This window comes from Euprymna scolopes, chromosome 29, assembly GCF_053919585.1.
Source record: "Euprymna scolopes isolate OS-2025 chromosome 29, ASM5391958v1, whole genome shotgun sequence".
In the NCBI taxonomy this organism is placed as follows: domain Eukaryota; kingdom Metazoa; phylum Mollusca; class Cephalopoda; order Sepiida; family Sepiolidae; genus Euprymna; species Euprymna scolopes.
The window spans coordinates 56,794,048-56,817,983 of record NC_136510.1 but is presented as its reverse complement, the minus strand read 5'-3'; the positions used below and the strand labels follow the sequence as shown (position 1 = coordinate 56,817,983).

The 23,936-nt window shown below is 29.4% G+C and overlaps 1 protein-coding gene across 3 annotated transcripts in view; it reads left to right on the top strand.

Annotated features, from left to right (window-relative positions):
* LOC145252655 (dystroglycan 1-like) overlaps positions 1-23,936 on the top strand; it is a 492,163-nt gene that overhangs the window by 219,529 nt on the left and 248,698 nt on the right. For all 3 annotated transcript variants that reach the window (XM_080112421.1, XM_080112422.1, XM_080112420.1), the window contains one exon: positions 9,806-9,840. The gene's annotated coding sequence lies outside the window, so the exon portion shown is untranslated. The remainder of the gene's footprint in view (positions 1-9,805; positions 9,841-23,936) is intronic.

Here is a 23,936-nt window from a genome sequence, read left to right as displayed (position 1 = left end):
AATCACAAAATCTTTAATGAATAAAACAATAGTTTTGATAATTATTTCTTTACTCATCATTCGTGAATGAAATAAATTTAACATTCGATACCATTTTTGAATGATTTTCTGCACTAAATTCACATCCTTTCCCATATTATTACACTTTATTCTAAACTAGCAGAGCTACCCGGCGTTGCTCAGGACCATATAAAACAATGAGAAAAATGAAGTTGACTTTGAACATAACTGTTATTCTTAAGAGAGATGAATTTTTATGTCTACATATCATTTGCTATTTCAAGCAAAAGAATATTTTACCTAACCTAGGACGTGAATTGCACAAATTGTGTATGAAATAATTTTAACTTCCCTAGGACATGTAATTAACAGCATGAATATTAAATAATATTACCTTTCCTAGCACGGGTAATGTACAACACATATATTAAATAATTTTCTTACCCTCTGATGGGTAACTCTGTTATATATATTAAACAATTTAACGTAATCGTGACAGGTATTGTACAATATATATGAACTAATTTCTCTTCCCACCAAGGCCATCATAATTTTAAGAAAAATGAATTCACTTTTAGAAGATAGATCATTAGAATTTTCAAATAAATACATAACATTGTCTTAGTTAATGATTAGGCAACGCTTGCTTAACCATAAAGTTCGTCATTATTGTATCTCTTTTCCCTCTAAAACCACCACCGGCACTATAATTTTGAGCAAAATTATATAATTTCTATAAAAGAACTCAGCAGATTTTCCAAATAAACATGTAAATATTATTTCATCACAGTCCGTATTCCGTATATCAGTTTCTTATAAAATAAATTTTTAGGTGAAAGTACATAATAGTTTAAAAAATACCTTCCCTCCCCATATTAAGAATGGCTTTCTAAATATTAACGTCATTATTTCAGCACGGTCCGTATTTGTATGTCAGTTTTTTAATTTATTATTAGGTGAAAGTACGGAATAGTTAAAAACATCCCCTCCCCTCCCAATATAAAGAATGGCTTTCTAAATAATAACGTTATTATTTCAGCATGGTCCATGTTCCGTATGTCAGTTTCTTATAAAATAAATTGTCTGGTGAAAGTACAGAATAGTTTTAAAAAATACCTTTCCCTCCCCACATTAAGAATGACTTTCTAAACATTAATGTTATTTCAGTACGGTCTGTATTCCATAAGTCATTTTTTATTTATTAAATTGTTAAGTACAGAATAATTTTTTAAAATACTCTCCTCTCCCTATAATAAGAATGGCTTTCTAAATAGTTACGTTATTATTTTAGCACGGTCCCTATTCTATACGTCAGTTTTTTTATTTATTAAATTGTTAGGTAAAAGTACAGAATAGTTAAAAATATACCGTCCCCATATTAAGAATGGATTTCTAAATAATATTATTTCAGTATGATCTGTATTCCATATATCAGTTTTCTCCCCCCCCCCCCCCGTCTTATATATATACCAAATAAAGTAAATATGAGATCGTAAAGGGCTTCAACCATTTCCGGGACTGATTCCATATCAACCCACCTCTCTTAAAAATGGATATGAAATAAAGGAAATTTGAGATCATAAACTGCCTCAGCCTTTCCGGGACTGACTTCGTATCCCTCCTGTCACTTAAAAATATATAAAATAAAGTAAGTTTGAGATCATAAACTGCTTCAGCGATTTCCGGGACTTATTCCATATCTCCCCCCCCCCCATTCTTAAAATATATTTTGTGTCGATTATCTTGTATTTTTGTTTTGTTTTGTTTTTTTTTAAGTAGGAGAAAATTCCTGATAGGAAACTATATTACAATTACTTGGTCTTTTGGCTAAGATCAAAGTGTAGTATCTGTCTTGATGCAGCATTTCAGCAACCTTTATTTACTGGCCCCTTCTCCATAAACAGAAAAAGTGGTGGTAATGCTTGTGAGAATGAGTAGACACTAATTCATCACACCCCCACCCTCACCTAATAAAAGAAGGTTTGCTAATCCCTGGCGGTCTCCAGAGTACTTTTGATAGCAACATAATAGTACTTGTCCCCCCCCCACCACCACCACTACCACCATCATCAACACTATGGTTTTAAGACAGATAACGTTATTTCCAGAAAATTATTTAATATTTCTAAGTGCAGTTAGTGATTAGGCAACACTTGCTTTACTATAGACTAATTTAGAAACTGGATTGAGAAACGGATACTTAATGTTAACTAATACTAGACAAAAATAGAGATAATACATGGAAAGAACCTACGTGACTTTTTGGCTGTGATTAAAGTGTTGTAGTGGTCCTCAGCAGTCCAGCGACCTCATCTCCCACTGTCCATATGTTTTTTAAGGAAGAGATAATGCCTGGTAGAAAACTACTTGGTTATGTGAACTTTTGGCTAAGATTAAAGTGTAGTTTGTTCTCGGTTAGTGGAGGAGAAGTTCTTCATGACTGAGACAATTATTTTTGTTCCTATCTAGAGTGCCCCTTTTTTGGGAGGGAGCTGGATTTCCTTTGCATTAAAAACCGAACATGTGTATAACTCTGCCCTCGTGGGGAGGCAAGTAAACAAAATAAACAATAAAAAAGTATACAATAGTTAAAACATACCCTCCAGATATCAAGAAAGACGTTCTAAATAATAATGTTATTATTTCAGCACGGTTTGTAATCTGTATGTTAGTTTTTTAATAAATTGTTAGGTGAAAGTACAAAATAGTTTTAAAAATACCTTCCCCCTCCCGATATTAAGAATGATTTTCTAAATTCTAATGTTTTTATTTCAGCACGGTCCGTATTCCGTATGTCATTTTCCCCCCTCCCCCCGTCTTAAAAATATGGATGGAATAAAGTAAATATGAGATCGTAAAAAAAAAAAGATATATAGGTTTATCTTCATATTTACAAATTCAAAACCGCGAGTAAAATTTAGGTATCATTTTATTATTTTTTTTTTATTAATACAAAGACATAAGAAATTTATTTTTTTATTATTAATACAAAGGCATAAGAAATTTTTTTTTTTTTTTGTTAATACAAAGACATAAATTCTTTTTTTATTAATACAAAGACATAAGAAAATTGAGCTAGAATTGAAATCAAAATGTCTAATATTCCAGTCTGATGTTGTTTTCTGTATTAAGCAAACAACTTGAAGGAATGGAGCGAATTTGCCCATAAACGCAAAAATGTTGGCTAGTGGTTAATGAACATTTTACATGTAAATTTGCCGATGTCTGTACGCGATAAAATGTATGTAAACAAAGATATTACTCACTATAAACCATCCTTGGTGCATGAATATTATTTCCTGAGAATTTCAATGTTATGTGACCAGTAGTTTAAGAGTTTACCTGTTAGATATTTACTAACACACACACACACACACACACACACACACACACACACACACACACACACACACACACACACACACACCTACTTTTTATCTATATATTTAAAAGCCAAAATGTGTGTGTGTGCGTGTGTGTGTGCGTGTGTGTGTGCGTGTGTGTGTGTTTGTATGTCTCGCAAAAACTTTTGACAGAGGCGACGGATTTTCACGAGTTCCATATCATTCTGAAGCTCGACATCTTGGACGACAAATATCGAAAAATTGTCCAAAATCATTCATTCCTTCACCCTAAACTGACCAGTTTTGTACAGAGAGGAGGTAACAAAAAACAGTTCTCTCATGACAAGATAGCTTCTACACATACGCAAATGACGTCGGAACATGAATTAGTTTAAATATTTAAAAAAAACGACCCAATTTTGTTAACGTCCTCTTAGCTCAGTTGATTAATCTAAAGGTTGTAAGTTCAAATCGTGATGTGAAATGTCTTTTGTGTTTTTTTTTGTTTGTTTTTTTTCGATTTTTAAAGTTTTAATATTGAAACAGGGTTATTTATGCCATTTTTCACGTTCTATGTTTTTTTTATTGGTTTTTATTTTCAGATTAACGTTCGTTTGCATACCGTTCGTTTGCATACCGTTCGTTTTTTTTTTGTTTTTTTTCAGATATTTTTAAAGTTTTAACGTTCGTTTGCATACCGTTCGTGTTTTTTTTGTTGTTTTTTTTCCATCACATTCGCGTTTTCTTTTTTTGTTTTTCCGATTTTAAGAAATTTTAACATCGTTCGTTTGCCTTATGTTAGTTTTTTTTATTTTTTTTATTTTTTAAAGAAGTTTTAACATTTTTTTATATTTAAACAGGTTTATTACTTCGCTTATTCTTTTGTTTTGATTTATCCCCCCCCTCGCCCGAGCACACACACCTTTAAACACCCGGGCAACGCTGGGTACACCGCTAGTTTATATAGAAAAATATGTTACACTCTTCTAATGAAAATACACATTAGAAAAAAATGAAACAAGAAAAGGTCAAATTAGAAATGAGATGTAAGGTAAATGATTTTATTTTCCTAATGAATCCTCACTTATCAAGGCTAAAAGCTACTTGAGTATTGTTGGCATAGTGAACATTTCTGTGAGAGGATTGTAAACAATGTGTAATGGGGAAACTTTGATGACTTAGAGAATAATGATGAATCGTGGTAAATTGATGATTTGAAATTTTAAGTAAACCATGTTTTCAAAATGTTATTTTCAATCCACTAGCTCATAAACATGATAATCATTTGAATCCAAAGAACACAAGACAAACAAAAGAAACGAAAGAAAAAATCATGACTCATAAAAAGCTAACTCCTTTGTAAATACAAAGAAACAAAATAAGCTTCTTTCGTGTGATTTTTTAATGCCAAATCACATCTGGGGGACAGCAATTCTATCATCTTTTCTTTTTTATAAGGCCAAGCTAAATAACCTTATTAACATATTAGTTACATGGGCAGCTGCCTGAGAAGAAAGGCATGGAATTAATTCAATGTCCACAGCATTTAATACATGCCCTTCCCCTGGGGCTTATCCTTGAAGTCAAGTATAAACCATTTAGGCAGGTGTTATGGTCAATAAGTTATCACAATGGTCATTCACAATTCGTTTAATCAGGGTCCGTATAGGTGGGCATCAATCTGAAGGTAAGATGACTGAAGTAGATGATTAGGGATTGTCAACCATTCAGACGTGCGCCTCTCCTTCCTTATTGCTTTCTACTCTTGGCGGAAATATTATCGCAGCGTTTAATATGTTCTATTGTTCATGTGCTTTGCTTCCTTAAAAACGTTTTATTCATTTTTTTTTTATATTTACTGATAAAGTATCGAAATATAAATTTTATTTTCTCCAATTTTTTATAAATAAAATTATGAATAATAAATAATAAATAAATGTTTTATAAATAAAATTAAATATAAATGACAGTTATGGATGTATCTATTTCTTCGCGTTTGTCGAATCATCATAATAACAATTATGCAATTCTTTTAAAACCTTTCATCATATTTTTCATTATACATATATTATGTCTTGATTGATATTTGGACAATTCCCAAAATGCGAGGATGCAATTCCTAATAATTTTATCAAGATTTCCTTAAAGATAACAATTTTTATTCAAATAATATTTTGCCATATTCATTCATTAAATTACTGAAAGATTGAGCACTTTATAAATATCAACAGAAAAACCTTAACAAATATAGGTAAACTTTTAAAAAATAGACACAATATTCAATGAGAATACAATAAAAGTTAGCTATAGATTGTACAGAAGACATGAAACAGACTCTTAAACATAAAGCATATAAAATGACAAATAGTTAAAAAAATATATATAGTAAGAACAGAATATAATTTTCGAATCAAAAATAAAAAAATATATATAGTAAGAACAGAATATAATTTTCGAATCAAAAATAAAAAAATATATATAGTAAGAACAGAATATAATTTTCGAATAAAAAATAAAAAAATATATATAGTAAGAACAGAATATAATTTTCGAATCAAAAATAAAAAAATATATATAGTAAGAACAGAATATAATTTTCGAATCAAAAATAAAAAAATATATATAGTAAGAACAGAATATAATTTTCGAATCAAAAATAAAAAAATATATATAGTAAGAACAGAATATAATTTTCGAATCAAAAATAAAAAAATATATATAGTAAGAACAGAATATAATTTTCGAATAAAAAATAAAAAAGTCAGATGAATGAATTATGGAAAGTAAAAATACAGATCAAAGATAGAATCAGACAATTGCAAACATAAGAGCTGGCCGTACCGAGTCTGGGCTAATATAGTGACCGACCACTTCTTCAACACTATTCAGTAGATGAAGATTAAAATAGAATCTTTTTTTTCTATTGGAATTTTCGTTTTATCTGTTTTGGGCTACAGATTGTCACAAACTATAGCAAAAGAATTGATATTTCTACTATTTTCACATATTTTCTGGACAGCAGACAAATAAGGAGTTTAGATATTTCTACTATGCTCACTGATTCCAAATTTAGTCTTATGTTTTCTTTAGATGGTTAGCAAAAATAAATTCAATGTTCATGATATAATGTTTAAACATGAAATATATAAAAAAACTGAAAAGGTATTTGTAAACAAACAAGGCAAACCCCAATAATCAAATAGGACAATCAGTTGGATCAAGAAAAACATGAAAAATGATGTCTCCATGAAAAATTTAGCAATAATCTAATTCAGGAGAAAAGATAAATTATTGAACAAGTGAGATGAATGGATGTCAAAATGTCAACAGAAGAACAATGTTTAATATTTTATTGAATATAAAATCTATTTCTTTAATGTTTATTAAGCGAATTACATCAACAGCGAAAGAAGTTTAAATCAAAATTGTCAAATAAAAATAATTTATTCTTGTAAGACAGAAAAAAGTATTGTTTCGCCAGTGTTCGCATTAGGTATTTAACTAGGTATATATTATCAAAATATTCATATAAAATCAGACTTATATCAACAATTTAATTTCTTATTACATCCTCATTTCTAATGACATAAAGAAAATAAAAGAACCATTATTGACTATTAGCATGAAAGATTGTGTACGTTGCTAGTATATATCTGATGATTTAAGTTCCCAGGATTGCATTCCATGTAAATAAGATATCGAGATCATAGGGTCAGTGAGTACTCAAATGTCACCTCAACTTGGTAGTTAGAAGCGGACATGATATTACATGGCTCAAAGATGGTGAAGCAGTAGACAGTGGGTTGGAACTCTTTAAGCAAACCGCACAGGTAGAGAATGGCTTGAGATTTCCCCTCCCTTTTGGCACTGGCAGATGAGAAGGCAATAAAGGGTTCTTTCTTCAAATTGATAATTTTTTGGTGCTGTTGTGAAAAATTAATCACAGGTGTTCTGGTCAAGGAAGAAAAAATCACACAATTTAAGAGTTAATTGCGCTGTTATGATTTGTGATTGGATTGCTAACAATTCATGTATTTTATTTGATTGTGACTTAGTTAGTTAGAGTAATAGAAGTACAGACATTTATTTTGTTATAATCAGCTGACGTACTTTCTAAGTTGCCGAGTCCTGCTACCAGAATCGGTGACAAGGCAAATCAGTTCCTTTACTTCTATTGTTCTTCAGTAATTTTTATTGTGAAGCGATTTATTGAAATAAAAGAACATTATTGAAAAGCATGCAATAAAAATAAACAAAATTATATAGATAAAAATAACACAATTCGTTTTATTTGGATTTTGCTAACAAAATTGAAAGTATAAACGTTTTTATTTTAGATTTTATAAGAAATAGATGTTTATGAAATTATGAAAATAAAATATTTTTTTAATTTTAAAAATAATAGTTTATTATTTGAATTTATTAAATAAATATATATTTTGAAAGTATAAAAAATAAAATTATTGAAATCAAAATAACAAAACTCCATACATCATAAAAAACGCATCCCATACATAATATTCTCAAAATAGTTGCTTTTGATTCTCCACTGTCACAGAAATTCTTGCAAATGACTATCGAAGTTTGCATCGTTAGTTTCTCTCATGGCCCTGAATTTTACTTTACGCAGACTCTAGCTATCTTCAACACGATTTGTGTGAGCAGTAGAGTCATCTGGATCAATAAAGTTATATCTGTGGTTTAAATGGTTTGATAGTGCATTATAGGCACGCGAACCATCTGTCACAATTCGTGTGTCTGGTCAAATGTACTATTGAATTATTGGCAGTAAGGTTCTTGCATCTCTCCTTTGAACTAACACCACCATTGTTGCATTAGTTTCTTTCTCAACCATACCAAGAATCCATTGCCCTGTACAATACCTTCCTTGTGGTATTTTCAATGCATAAATTTACTTTCGTTTATTTCTGCTGTTTAACCAGTTCAACCCATTAATTCCACTGGATTTTCCAGCATGTACATTGCACAAATATCATGAATATAATTGTACTATTCGATTATAGTTTGCCAGGAGATGCCTGTTTTTTTTTTGTTTTTGCTACATTCACTATTGGTTCTTGTAAGGTTCACCAATACAAAATTTGCAATAAATCATGTAGCCTTAGCCGTCTAACAAACCTGTTCTTATATTTCATGTGTTCTTGCATTTGGGGTAAATCATGTCATATACAAACGACGTTACTCTCATGCTTTATTCATGCTAATAAAAAAGATGCCTGTTTATTTGCATGTGCTTACAATTTTTAAGCTCTTAAATGTAGGAATGTGAAATTTGATACTTTTGCACATTCTACTTTTTAAAAAAGGCTCTGAGATGTTTCCCTTCTGATTTTAATTTGACACGCAAAACGATACACTTTTTCAAGATTTAAACATATTTAAATCATATTAAGAACCTTTTGATTCTATGTGCATTTACATGCACCTGTTTTTTCAGCGGATGAAACTTGTATGTGCATTTGGTGTTTCCATCGTTAAACAACAAACAAGTTTTGAATGAGTGTGATTTTGACTGCTTCATTCAGGATAAACCTAAAATGTTCTATCTTTTTAGAGAAATATTTTATTGGTAGTAGTGATTTGTTAAAAATCCTGTTGACATTTTGTCTTTCCCAAAGTTAAAAAAAAACAAAAAAAGTAGTTCTATAATGTTTTTAGTTTCAATTATGGAAAATCTATTTTCCTCCTGTGTTTTTTTAAACATTATTTCGAAGACTATTGCAAAGGAACAATGGTTTGTCTCCCTTGAATGCATTTGGTTTATCATTTTGCATAATGCATTAGTTTTTCGTATGTATGAGGAGGAGTCACATGTTTTCAAACAAAATAATAAAAAGGACACACATCTTTTAGATGGGTGTGCTTTACTTTAGACTTAATTAAGTTACGTTTGAGGCAATTGACGTTTGGTGGAATCCGTTTTAATCTTATTGTAATATGAAAATGAAAAGTGCTTTATTGTATCTAATTTTATCTGCAAGCTACAAACTCATGACCATCACATGAGTTCGCGTTACACTTTTATGCTATTCATAATGGAAAAAAAATGGAGAAGTATTTTCGTCATCAGCGCCACATAAAAACAAAAATGGTCATGGTCAAATCTTAGCAGCAAAGGTTTCTACTAAATAATTCTTTAATTTTTCTTGTTTCTAAATTTGATTTATTTAAATGATTGAGATATGCGATTGTTATAATTTACAGATTTGAACTGTTGTTCTCATTTTAGCAGGAGAGTTTAATATTGGAAGCATTGTAGCCATCGCAATGGTGACAATGAGGACAGCAATACAAAACAAGTAAATGATGGAAATACCAAATCGCAACTTTTGCGGGAATCTGCAAAAATGTTTAATATAAATTAATAAAAAAAACAAAAAAACAAAAACAAACTAATGTCATATTTTATATTTGATTATTTTTTTCATTTCTCTTTTCAGGAAAAAAAGCAAATGAATTTCCAGATTCAATTTATGTAAGTAATTTATTTAAGTTGATGAACAGAAACAAAATCATGGTCTAAAGCCATAGATTTTATTCTTTATGTATTTTCTTTTTTAATCCCCTCTCCCAAAATGTTCTATTTCATTGCCATCAGCATCTTGAGAATTATTTTCAAGATGGATGCTCATATTTTTCATTTCTGACCTAAAGTTTTCATGACACGAGTCAACCATAGCTGACACGAGTTTTCATGACACAAGTCAACCAAAGCCGAGTAGAGTGAAATAGGTGTTTTGATGTATTTGAAAAAGAAGAATTGAATCATGTTGAAAAAATGTTTCCGTGGAAATGTTATTAGAAATAAGAGAATTTTGAAAATTCTTTTTATCTTTTTTTAAGTTTTCTTTTTGTCTGAATTGATTCAATTTTATTTAGGGATTTTTTTTTTCTTCTTTTATTTTCTTTTTTAAAAAAATATTTCTTCATTGGAAATAAATTTTCATATTTTCTTTGAAAAATAAATTTAACTTTACTGAAAACATACTTTATTTCAAAGATTATTCTGTTAAAGCAATTTTTTGCTGTCTGTTTAATATGAGGCCATATGTCATAACAATAGTTCACAAGCTGGTCACTTCAATTCATTTAACAAAGCTCCGATGTCATTGAAAACTAGTAAATTACCAAACTTACTAAAACTTATTATATCTTTATATATATATAAATATATCCTTATATATATATATATATATATATATATATATATATATATATATATATATATATATATATATATATCTTTACATACACATATATATATATATATATATATATATATATATATATATATATATATATATATATAGTGTTATAATGGAATAAATCCAGAGGAAATCCGGGTATGAGAGCTCAATGTGGTAAACAGAGCAATAAGATAAAAATTTAAAGATAGCCTTAAGATAATAAATTGAGATAGCCTTAAGATAATAATTTTTCTCTGCAGATAATACATTAGTTATTAAACTGAGTTAAGTCAAAAAGACCAAATACTAAAACTAGATATTATTAGATTTGATACAAATCAACACAAAAATATAATTATTTTACTTATTTCTTTATGCGTGCATGAGAATAATTTTGTTGTACGGAGTGAATAAAAGTATATATTAACCGAAACTAGATACGTCCTATCGAATTGGGGGCGATCAATATTACAATTTCCCACTTCTTAATCAATTAAGAATTGAAATATTAATTACAACGACCGCTATAATCACCAATAAAATTATTTACATGAAAATATATAAAATATTAAATACATAAGACTCAATTTTTAAATTCATAGTATTATATTACAAATACAATATTTAAATGAATTATAAGATAATATTTATTTCTAACTAATTTTTACATAATAACATACAGATAGTTTTAAAACTTTATATATAATATTCTTTTTATTTTTATTTTCTTATTTTTATTTATTTATTTTTTATTTATTTTTTTTATTGATTTATTTATCTTTTAATAGACCTACTTTCCATAACTCAATTAACTATAGGACGCGTGTACAAACATCCAGTTTATTTCCCTTACGTTTCTCAGAGTTTCTAGACTAATATGACAGTTAACATTAGATCACTATATCCTCTTCTTTTCTTCCTCTTTTTTTCTTCTTTTTTCCATTACGCGCTGTTCTATTTCTTTCACTATATATCCGTATACTTTCGCCCCTTCTTCCTAGGTTAGTAAACGCGTGTCAAGACATTTACATGTCAGAACGTACATCTTAGAGGCGTGTGTGTGTGTGTATGTGGGTGTAGGTGTATGTGTATGTGTGTGTGTGTGTGTGTGTGTGTGTGTGTGTGTGTGTGTGTGTGTGTGTATCTATGGTTACATCGAGCTGCCGCTTATAAGTGTCTAATCTAATATTTTTATTTGTTATTTTTAATTTTTAATTTTTATTTTTATTTTTTAAATCCCTACCACCCTCTCTATAAATGTATTAAGTGGATTGCTACTACCACCACCTTTGGTTTTTTGAGGGTCGAAGCCCGATCTTTTCTTTTCTTTTTCAGTATCAAAAATGTAATTGTCTGATTTAGATGCTTGAAAATACCATAAGGTTGAAATAAATTATTGCATCGACAATTATGTAATTTCCGTGTTATAATTTTTATCTTATTGCTCTGTTTACCACATTGAGCTCTCATACCCGGATTTCCTCTGGATTTATTCCATTATAACACTATAATTGGCTCCACACCGTGTTGAGCTCTCCCAGGAATTCTAGTATCGGAATTACCTCAATTTTGAACTGAAGATGGAAAAATTCACACCTTCGTATTCGCTGAAAAATATACCTTTTCCCAGCTTACACAGCTTCACTTTCTCTCTGATGGACAGAATAACGGATTTTACCAATAGAATGAGATGGAAAGCGTATTTCTATTTAAGAAATGAGGATTATAACTCCAAGGAAACCTATAATTTCAGATCTCAGAATACATGTAAACCCATCGAGGCTTTAAAGCCATTCGAGACTGATCTATTTGACTTAGTTAAAAGAATTAAGTTCCGGAGGCATTCAAACAAATTCCAGTCAATCCTGAAAAATGACATCGCAGAGATTAAAAAGTCTAACAAAGTGTGGGTGAAGGCTGATAAATCAACGAATATTTACAAGATGTGCCCATCTGAATACAGGAAAACTATTCTGGAGAACATCTGTAATAGTTATAAAAAGGATACCCTCGACACTGAAAATACAATCAATGAAGAAACCAAAGTATTTGCATCCAAACTGGGTATAGAAGATAGAGTGGGAAAAATAGATAAGAGAAACGCATACATACTCATCAAGGACCACAAGAAAAATTTCCACATCAAGAAGCAGTCTAAACTGATCAACTCCACTAAATCGGAACTCGGTCATGTATCTAGGGAGATTATCAGGAACATTATTAAGGTAATCCTGGAGGCCACTAAATTCAATCTGTGGAAGGATTCTTCGGATACTATCGAATGGTTTAAATCGATTGAAAATAAGAGAAATGCTTGTTTCATCCAATTCGATATCATGGATTTCTATCCCTCAATTTCCAAGGAATTACTCATGAACAGCATTAATTATGCTAGGAATTTCGTGGATGTATCCGATGATCAGGTAAAACTGATTATGGCTTGTCGCAGATCCATCCTTTTAAACAATCAGGAAACATGGATCAAATCGAATAACAACGAGTTTGACGTCCCGATGGGGGCTTTTGACTCAGCCCAGATTGCCGACCTAGTGGGCATATTTATAATGTACACTATTAGCAGAATTATAGAGCCTAACTTAGTGGGATTATACAGGGATGATGGACTAATTGTTATCCCTAATAGTGACGGCCCCATGGTATCGAAAATACATAAAAAATTAGTAAGAGCCTTCAAATACCTAGGATTTAAAATAGATATTACCCCAAATTGTAAAGAAGTTAATTATCTAGACATAACTCTAGACTTAAGAAAGGGGATATACAAGCCGTTCAATAAAGATAATAACACACCTTCTTATATTAATACTAGATCTAACCATCCTAGTTGCATAATTAAACAAATACCTAAAACGATTAACACTAGGATTAATAAACTTTCGGCTAACAAAGAAATTTTTGAAGCAAATAAAAAATTATACAATAGAGCACTAGAGATAAGCGGATACAGTGAAAAACTCACATATATTAAGAAGGAAAATAAAAACAAAAATAAATCTAAGAACAGAGGCCGGAAAATAATATGGTTTAATCCCCCTTACTGTCAACTATCCAACATAAACATAGGGAAAGTATTTTTGAACCTAATAGATAAACATTTTACCATAAATAATCCACTTAGGAAGATATTTAAGAGAAAAACAATTAAAATAAGTTACTCGTGCACTAAAAACATGGACAGAATAATTAGCACTCATAATAATAAAATATTAAACAACTCTAATAGAAATAAGGCGACAGTAGACAAATGTAACTGCCAAGTGAAAAATAACTGCCCACTGGACGGTAATTGTAAAGTTGAGTGCGTGGTTTATAAGGCCACGATCCATCCAGAAGATAATAACAGGGACAAAAAAGTTTACTTCGGTATCTCCGCCGGAAGCTGGAAACAACGTTTTTATGACCACAAACATTCTTTCAATAACCCAGAACTTAAGAATAAAACCGAGTTAGCTAAACAATGGTGGTTATTAAAAAATGAGAATCGATCCCCAGTGATTTCATGGTCAATCCTATGTCATTCGGACGTTCCAAACGGCTTTAGGCAGAGATGCAGTTTATGCCTCGAGGAAAAAATAAGAATCCTGAAGTACCAACACAGTAATCTCCTAAACAAACGAGATGAACTGATGGCCAGATGTAGACATAAATGTAAATTTAAAATAACCAATAACTCTAGATCCGACGAACAGAGAATTCTATAATGGTAAAGACACCGAATCTAACACCACTAGATTAATTACGATAAACCATCCTACCCCACCCCACTGGCAATTATAGTGTTGTCCGGTATATACTCGATAATAACTACTTTACGATTTGTTGTCCGAAATCTAAGCTAGGCATATATATATATATATATATATATATATATATATATATATATATATATAATTTTTTTTTTTTTTTTTTTTTTTTTTTTTCCGAAGTACCTGGTTTATCCAAATTACTTATAAATAAATGAGATAGCCTTAAGATAATAATTTTTCTCTGCAGATAATACATTAGTTATTAAACTGAGTTAAGTCAAAAAGACCAAATACTAAAACTAGATATTATTAGATTTGATACAAATCAACACAAAAATATAATTATTTTACTTATTTCTTTATGCGTGCATGAGAATAATTTTGTTGTACGGAGTGAATAAAAGTATATATTAACCGAAACTAGATACGTCCTATCGAATTGGGGGCGATCAATATTACAATTTCCCACTTCTTAATCAATTAAGAATTGAAATATTAATTACAACGACCGCTATAATCACCAATAAAATTATTTACATGAAAATATATAAAATATTAAATACATAAGACTCAATTTTTAAATTCATAGTATTATATTACAAATACAATATTTAAATGAATTATAAGATAATATTTATTTCTAATTAATTTTTACATAATAACATACAGATAGTTTTAAAACTTTATATATAATATTCTTTTTATTTTTATTTTCTTATTTTTATTTATTTATTTTTTATTTATTTTTTTTTATTGATTTATTTATCTTTTAATAGACCTACTTTCCATAACTCAATTAACTATAGGACGCGTGTACAAACATCCAGTTTATTTCCCTTACGTTTCTCAGAGTTTCTAGACTAATATGACAGTTAACATTAGATCACTATATCCTCTTCTTTTCTTCCTCTTTTTTTCTTCTTTTTTCCATTACGCGCTGTTCTATTTCTTTCACTATATATCCGTATACTTTCGCCCCTTCTTCCTAGGTTAGTAAACGCGTGTCAAGACATTTACATGTCAGAACGTACATCTTAGAGGCGTGTGTGTGTGTGTATGTGGGTGTAGGTGTATGTGTATGTGTTGCGTGTGTGTGAGTGTGTGTGTGTGTGTGTGTGTGTGTGTGTGTGTGTGTGTGTGTGTGTGTGTGTGTGTGTGTGTGTATGGTTACATCGAGCTGCCGCTTATAAGTGTCTAATCTAATATTTTTATTTGTTATTTTTAATTTTAATTTTTATTTTTTAAATCCCTACCACCCTCTCTATAAATGTATTAAGTGGATTGCTACTACCACCACCTTTGGTTTTTTGAGGGTCGAAGCCCGATCTTTTCTTTTCTTTTTCAGTATCAAAAATGTAATTGTCTGATTTAGATGCTTGAAAATACCATAAGGTTGAAATAAATTATTGCATCGACAATTATGTAATTTCCGTGTTATAATTTTTATATTATATATATATATATATATATATATATATATATATATATATATATATATATATAAAGGAGTTTAAAAGATAAGATCGATTCTATAACAGGAGACTTACTGATATAATGCAAAGCTCAACAAATTGCTTTGGAGCTAATATAATTAATAATAATTAAGACAGAAGGATCGGTTGAAATTATGCTTTTGTAAAAAAGTTTTTAATATTTTGCATTCATGCATGTCACCAATGGAAAACAAATAATGGAAAGTTATAAACTTTTATACTTTTCGTATTCTTTTTTATATACATTTCCACATTATATATATATATATATATATAGAGAGAGAGAGAGAGAGAGGGTATCAATAAAATAAGAAAAGGACAATAAAAATTAATAATTTTATTATATCATAATTAGGATCATTTAATTCATTTTTATGTAAATTATAAAATTATTAATTCCATCTACTAACTAACTAACTAATGAATTAATTTTATTCAAACAATTTTCACTACATAAATATATGCAAATAATAGGGGGGAAATAAGTTCAATCCAGCGACTGACACCCTTTCTAACTCAACAATAAACAACAACATATGCAAATAATAAATAAAATATTTATCAATATTCAAATTTAATTTTTAGCTGCAATATTTTAAGTCTAAAAAATTCTTATTTTTTACTTTACTAGAATATCTTGTTCTTTACTTTTCCAGGTTGAATTTCTTGTCCTTTACTTTTCCAGGTTTAATAAAATCTTAAGAATATTACTTTTCATGCGCACATTTTTCCATATAATCCATGATTTTTCCAGGCATTGCTATTGTATTAATATATAAATTTATAATATTTATTAATGATTGTAAAAACAAATTAGCTCTCAAACACACATTTATGCAATATTTATCATTCAATCACAGTAGTTCCGAGCCAGGGTCTCTACTGAGACTGCGGTTCATGAATTCGTGATCTGTATAGAGCATAAATATATATTTATTATCATTAGTATTTCAAGTTCGTTGTTAATATTATATATATAAATACACACAAAGAAAAATACAGGAATAATCGACAATGTTGTCTGTTTTTCTAAAAAAAATACTTCTCTTTCATTCCCTGAACGAATGAGATAAATGAATAATAAAATAAAAATTCAACAATCTTTAAACTATTTTCAGTATTTCCGAGTCAGTTTAAATAAAGTTGTGTTGTTTTTTCTTTCATTTCTTCTAATAAAATAAAATAAAATAAAATAAAAACTAAACCTTTTATTTTATCCAAGTTTCATTGTCATCGACATTTAAAGTGATGTCTGCTTTTATCCTTTTTTTTTTTAAATTTACCTTTAAAAATCTTTAAAATATTTTCAGTATTTCCTAGTAAGTTTAAATAAAGCTGTGTTGTTTTTTCTTTTATTTCTTCTAATAAAATAAAATAAAAACTAAACCTTTTATTTTATCCATTTTTTTTCTGGCGTCTTCTGATTGTCTCTGCCACTCTCACTAGTATTTTCCTCTTTTTAGTCTTTTAAGTTCACATGTATTATTCGACGTATTTACTTCCGAAACTAGGCAAGCAGGTTCACTGCTGCTGATGATAATATGGACAAGACACGATCTCACAGCAGCAGCAGCTCTAAGAGTAGTAGTTATAATAATAACTTGGAACCGGCGAATTATTAGCATATTAATAGTTCGATTTTCATAGGTTTTTAATTTAAAAAAAAAAAACCATTACACGGGATTGAACCTAAAATCTTTCCACCAGTCCCGGCTCTATACCCGTTATGGTAACATATAACATTTTCAATTTAATTTCGAATCACAGTAGTTGTTATGAAATGACTACATTTTTCATCAAATGTGATAACGAAAAATTTGAGTTCATTCAAAGAATATGTATATCATAGAATTCAATAATATTTTTAATCGATAAATTCACCATTTTTTGCTATAAAATCATAAGGAGAGTTAAAAAAAATTAGTTATTAAAAAAAAGTTCGGTTTTTTAATTATAAAAAACCGATACACGGGATTGAACCTAAAATTTTTCAACCAAACCCCGGTACTCTAACCGTTACGCTAACATGTCATATTGGCAAAATCGCAGTAAAAAATATTTATATACAAAAAAAGTTATGCAAAATAAAAAAAAAAGCGTTAGTCACTTATGTATGTACTTACTCTCCTGTTTGTGAACCCACATATTTTGTTGTAACTTTTTTTCTACTGAACCAATTTTCGAAATTTATTTTTCAAAATGTAGCTAATGAGGTGTTCTATCCAACTATATAACCTGTTTGAAATTTGGTTGCGAACGGAATTAGTGGTGGGGGTTTGAATGTGTCTCGATTCATTCAATTTCGCACTTAAGCATATATTCAACCACTACCGTGGTTGAATGATATGTATATATAAATAATGGCGTCATGTGAATGTGATTACTTTTCATTTTTTATTGATTGAATCATGCAACAAAAAATTTCATTGGATAAATTTGTTTCAATTTTTGTTTTAATGTATATTTTTATAGTTATGGACTTACACAATTATGTAAATGAGATAAGTTATTTTTTCTGAATGAAGTATAAAGTTTTATTGGTTGAAACTTTTGATAAGTGATATTCCTTCCATGGAGCAAAGTTTCATGAACTTGGGTGAACATGACTTAAGTGCATAGAGGTCACATGGCTCATCCTTTCCACTCTCCGTGATTTATCACTTAACTATTCATTAGGGTACATTTTTCAACATTTTTTTTTCTTTCTCAACCTGTGCAGTTTGTTTGACACATTTAAACTAAGACTTCTGTTGAATTTACTTATGTTTTTTCCAAGGTATTTGCAGTTTTTGATATTTTTGTTAATGTAATAATCTCAATAAATATTCTTTTCATCTTTTCCTTTTATGAACTTATCTGTAAATGTTCAAAGCTGCAGTTTGTGTTCTTCTGTAATTTGCACTTTACTGCATTCTAATCAACAACTATTCGATTCTGTTTTTGTTTATAACTAAAAACATTTTCAGAAAAAGTAACATCTTTTGGTATTAAATTGACTTATTTACATTTAGGTATACAAATAACACACGCACGTACATGCACACACACACACACACACGTAGACACACACAAATCTATAAATATTAAGACATCATGTAGATTTCTCTTTTTAATAACGTTTTGCCGGATTACCACAAATATACAGCCACATGATTTCGTTTTTTTTTTTCAAATTTCATAAAACTGAACGCGTGTGTGTGTGTGCACGAATAGGCTCCTATGGTTTACTATTTTACTAAACTGACCACATACAATGATAGAAGAGGTATCAAGGAGCAAAAATGGGTATGTTACATTTTGAACAGGGGTGGTTTATTAAAACTGTTGGGTCTGTGTATGCGCCCAGTCCCCAAAGAATGGAAATAAAAAACTAAAAACAAAACCTTTTACAACAGTTTTTGATATAGATGCACATAAGAATTCTTTGATAAGTATGCTTCAGCTTAAACAGGGATGGTATAATAAAATTGTGGAGTCTGCATTTGCGTCTGGCCTCCATGGAATCAAAATATGCCACAAATTTTAACAAAGACTTTTGATATCTATCTGTGTAAGTATAATTTGACAATTATATTTCACTTTGAAGAAATATGGGATAATAAAATTATGGGGTCTGCATTCACACCTGATCTCCATAGAATTGAAAGATGTCAGAAGGTTTAACAAGTTTTTTTTTAATATAGATCCACATAAGAATATTGTGATAAGCGTGCTTATGTTTGTACAGGTGTGGTATAATAAAATTATAGGGTCTATCTGGCTTTCGTTGAATAGTTTTTTTTGTTTTGTTTTTTACTAAAATATAATGTAAGAAAAATAAGTTGTTTGTGAGTAATGTCAAAACCAATTTAGGTGACCGAAATAGGATTTGACCAATATTTAAATAATTTATGCTTAAAATGGAAGAGTTAAACTATTTGATATTATTTTCTGTCTGTGTGTTTTCATACCCTTTAAGTAACTGATTTTTTTTAAATATCAAAGTTACTTAAAGGCGTTTAGTTTAAATCTTCCATTTTGTATCATAAATCATTAAAATATTGGTCAAATTCTATTTCAGTCACCTTAATTTGGTTTTAACAGTACTCCCAAACAAATTATTTTACTTAAACTGTATTTTAGGAAAAAATATTTTTTTTATTTTAGATGGTGATTCATTTATCATTATTAAATAAATAGGGGGAAAAAATAATGCGGTAGATAGAGTATGTCAAAGTAAAAATTGATTTTATGCAGTATAAATGAAGATTCTGAGAGGCAAGAATTACCTCAATCGAAAAGGATTTGTTCTCTTCTGACTGACAAAGAAAGAGCAGATACTGAATTTTTAATTATTCATTTGAAAATGAAATTAAAATTCTTTTTTCCATGATAGATACTATATCTGGAATTTTTTATTAACAAATAAAACACATTATATTTACAAGCATTTTGAATGATTTTTTAAAAAGTTCAAATGCAAAAAAAATAAAATTTATTTTTTGCATTTGTTTTTGATTGATCGAATTAGAATTTATTTTTTAACTAAAAATAATTTAAAAATAGAAAAAAAACTTTGGTTATAGTCCTTTCATCACATATCACTTAATCCAAAATCAATTTGGAAAAACCACAAAACATGTTTTGAGTATGGATTTTTATGCGTTATCATTTTATGATCAGAGATAATTTCTTGAATCATCTTCACAGAAGTCAAAATCTCTTCCATCAGTTTGCAGTTGATAGTCTAGCAAAAGTTGAAGCAGAAAGACTTTTATAGATGAAAACTCATTAAAACAAAGTAAAAATAGATTCCTACTTACATCTCAAAGATCATAAAAATAACTATATTGGTCAGATAAGCATATTACTTTCTAGCTTTACAGGTAGTTTATAATACAGTAGGGCCCTGGGATATGGAGCCCTGGGTACGGCTTTTTCAGATTACAATGTTTTTCCAGCCCCTGGTTACGATATTTACCCTGCCTTATGGTGTCATTTATAATGTTATTTGATTATGTACATGTGTATTAGATACTGTACTGTATTTTGTTATTAATTTTTAATATGTACTGTATAAAAATTTACTTATGCCCCGCCATATGGTGATTTCATTTTACGATATCAACCATGAAACGGATTAATGCCATATCCCAAGATTCTTCTGTATATGCATGAAAGGACCCAATATACAATAACTTATGTCAGAAATTATGGAAAACCAGCCCTGTTTATCACTTCCACAATGGAAGGAAATTCAAGATGGACTTCTCCCTGGATAAACACGCATCAATCGACAAGATCTATTGATCAGAGTATTTTGCTTTCTGATTATCAGATTCGTCAAAATGAAGAATCTGATAATCAGAAATCTTTGGCCCACTACATGTACTCAATTGAATGGTAAAAAAGAGGTTTGCCTCATGCTCATATATTATTGTGGCTTACCAGAAAAATCAACTCTAATCAAATTGATTTCATTATATCAGCTGAGTTGCCTGATATACAAACCGATCCAACCTCATTTGGAATACTAAAGAGTCACATCGTGCCTGGGCCTTGTGGTAATATCTATAGAACTTCACCTTGCATGGTTGATGTCTAATGTACAAAAAGATATCCTAAAAACTAGTCACATGAAACTCAGTTTAGTGAGGATGATTATCCGTATTATAGGAGAAGATTGCCTGAAGATGGTGGCTTTAAAACTGTGGTTGGCACACATGAAGTTGACAGTAGGTAAATTGTACTTTACTTTCTCTTAATTTCCAAGACATCCAATGCTCACATAAATGTTGAATTTTGAAATTCTGTGAAATCTATCAAATATGTTTGCAAATAAATAAGGGATCTGATGCAGCCATGTTTTCCTTACAAAAAATGTTAGTGATGAAGTTACTCGATATGAATTTGGTAAATATATCGGCAGTAATGAAGCATTTTGACGTATTTTGGAGTTTCCTATTCATGAAATGCATCCTTCAATCCAACAGCTTACAGTTCATCTTAAAAAGTGTCGGAGGTTTTATTTCACAAACAAAAATGGTGGCCAAGTTGTCCTAAACCCAAAAGATACAACTCTTATTGCTTTTTTTAAAATCGTGTGTACAAGATAATTTTGCAAAAAATCTTTATAATCAGGTTCCATCTTATTACACATGGAGTAACAACACATGCATTCAGGTGTAAAATTTGACACTAAAATTGGAAGAGTTTGCTCTGTGCATCCACGTCACCATGAATGTTTATATTTTGAGACTCCTTCGTCATGAAATAAGAGGACTGACTTTATTTTCATTTCTAAGAACTATGATGGACAAACTGTTGACAAATATTATATTGTTTTACATGGTTTTACATTCTCTTTGCAATTGAGAAATTGAAATAGGTCAATGGGATGCGGATAATAGAAACTCCATTTTATTCTATTTTTCTAAAAAAAATGCATTTTGTCCTATGAAGGACAATAAAGTTGATATAAAAATATATATTTCTGCTAAATTTTACTTTTCTTTTCATCATATTTTGCTTTGGTTTCGATAGCCCAAAAGTTATTTTTTTACACGCACACTCCCTTTTCATAACCTTTCACATTAGGGTTAATTTTTGAAGGCTCTTTTTGAACTTAGTCAATGGCGGATATTTCTGCTAGTATATATATATATATATATATATATATATATATATATATATATATATAAGCATGGATACTCAGTGTTGCCAGGTTGACATGAAATTCGGCTTCGCCACACCTGCTATGCTAAGAATATTAAGCAGTTTTTCATTATTATATGTAGACTCTATCGTTACCCAACAAAAATTTCAAAAATAAAACAACGAATGAAAACACAAAAATGTATTCTCCAGCCCCAAACCCCGAAAAAAGAAGTATGTGATAAACTCTCCACCAGATATTTCCGCAAAAGGGATACGAAGAGAAGCTATTCTCCGGATATTGAGCACCTTTTTATGACTATATTCCAGTTCAAGCGAATTTCTTTTATGCTACCTCAGTCTAGAAAGATTTGTATTTACAGCCTGTTGCAACGAAAATAAACTGTAAATAATTCAGTTTCAAAAATACCAAAGTAGAATTTTTTAATTGGAATTTATTAAGATGAGTATTATTTATTAATTTTATTTATTAATTTTATTTATTAATTTTATTTATTGCGGACAATTATCCTCATCTTTTCACGACTAATAAAAGATGAGGATGATTGTCCGCAATAAATAAAATGAACAAAGTAGAATTTGTGTTAACCGAATGTTTATGTTATAAAAATGATGAGTTATGACTTATTGCGTTATTAAAAGGAAAAAAAAATGAGTTACGATGTCAAAAAAATTTGAAAAAAAAATAACTGGTAAAAAAAAATGTAAATGAAAGTTTTTTTGTTTTTGTTTTAAATAAAGAATCGTAGTTAAATTGAATTGTTTGTTTATTTTGGAATGAAAAATCACTGGACAACAAGGTTAATTGCGAAATCACGGAAATTATTTTATTTAAACTAATTCCAAAAACAATGCTTAAAAGTTTTTAGCTTTAATATCCGCCAAAAAAGAAAACAAAAACAAAAAGAACATTCGTGCCCAAAGGGAAATAACTCAAACCGATTCATAAAAAAAAAATCGATGTCGGTAAAAATAAAATAAATTAAATATGTTATCAAAATTCAAATAATAAACTTAAATAGAACACTTCTCTTACTATAAACAATAACTAATACACTGCTATTTAATAAAGTCGATTTTCCTTAATGTAATATTCAAATGACGTCTTTAATCTTATATTTTGCAATAATCATAGTTTATATATAGAAATGAATGATATGATAAAGTAATGGATTTTTGTAAACAAACAAACAGACAGGAATACGAATTTATATATATAGCTACAGGCACTAGTGTTCTCATCAGTGCAGGGAGTGACAATTGCCAGTGGTCGAAGAATTCAAACCCTGCAATTTAGCCACCTTTGGTTCTGCTAGCAAGGACCTAAACTCCTAGGTCATTCTCATCTGCCATAGAATGAAGGAAATTTTTTACATTAATAAAGCTTATATATATATATATATATATATATATATATATATATATATATATATATATCGTGTTCATCCTTGGAAGTCGAAGATGACCATA